Below are 985 nucleotides of genomic sequence, written 5' to 3' on the forward strand. Positions count from 1 at the left end.
GTTTTTCACATATGCATTATTTCGGTTTTAATCCGAAACTGTGCATGTATGCATACCTTCGTCTTTCACATATGCATTATTTCGGTTTTGAGCCGAAATTTTGCATGCGTGCATTATTTCGGTTTTCTAACGAATTTTCTAGCGAATTTAGTTTTTTCTGATATGAATTATTTACTTCTACTTAGTAAGGGTTATAATCCCTAAGCGCTGCCGAAGGCCGAATACGCAGAAAGAAGTTCTGGCAAAAATACTTCCGGTCCCCTTTTCCGGCAACACAGAAAGGAGAATTCTACTTAGTAAGGGTTATAATACCTAAGCGCTGCCAAAGGCCGCCTACACAGAAAAAAGTTCTAGGCAAAACCCGAAATAATGCATATGAAAAAAAACCGAAATAATGCATATATGCACAGTTTCGGTTGAAAACCGCAATATTGCATATTAGGAAAACCGAAATTATTCATATGCACTCTTTCGTTTGAAAACCGAAATAATGCATACATGCACAGTTTCGACTTAAAACCAAAATAATGCATATGACAAAAACCGAAATAGTGCATACATAAAAACGAACTTCTTTCTGCGTAGGCGGCCTTTGACCGCGCTTAGGGATTATAACCCTTACTAAGTAGAACTCTCCTTTCTGTGTTGCCGGAAAAGAAGGGCGGAAGTATTTTTGCCTAGAACTTTTTTCTGTGTAGGCGGCCTTTGGCAGCGCTTAGGTATTATAACCCTTACTAAGTAGAATTCTCCTTTCTGTGTTGCCGGAAAAGGGGACCGGAAGTATTTTTGCCAGAACTTCTTTCTGCGTATTCGGCCTTCGGCGCGCTTAGGGATTATAACCCTTACTAAGTAGAAGTAAATAATTCATATCAGAAAAAACTAAATTCGCTAGAAAATTCGTTAGAAAACCGAAATAATGCACGCATGCAAAATTTCGGCTCAAAACCGAAATAATGCATATGTGAAAGACGAAGGTATGCATACA

At 38.5% G+C, this 985-nt stretch overlaps 1 protein-coding gene across 14 annotated transcripts in view; it reads right to left on the reverse strand.

Annotated features, from left to right (window-relative positions):
* The window catches only part of Cadps (calcium-dependent secretion activator 1), a 390,371-nt gene that overhangs the window by 322,660 nt on the left and 66,726 nt on the right, over nucleotides 1–985 (reverse strand). The window lies entirely within an intron of this gene.

Source organism: Rhagoletis zephyria, unplaced genomic scaffold (genome assembly GCF_001687245.7).
Source record: "Rhagoletis zephyria isolate East Lansing unplaced genomic scaffold, Rhagoletis_zephyria_1.1 Rzeph_scaffold_00014, whole genome shotgun sequence".
Classification (NCBI taxonomy): domain Eukaryota; kingdom Metazoa; phylum Arthropoda; class Insecta; order Diptera; family Tephritidae; genus Rhagoletis; species Rhagoletis zephyria.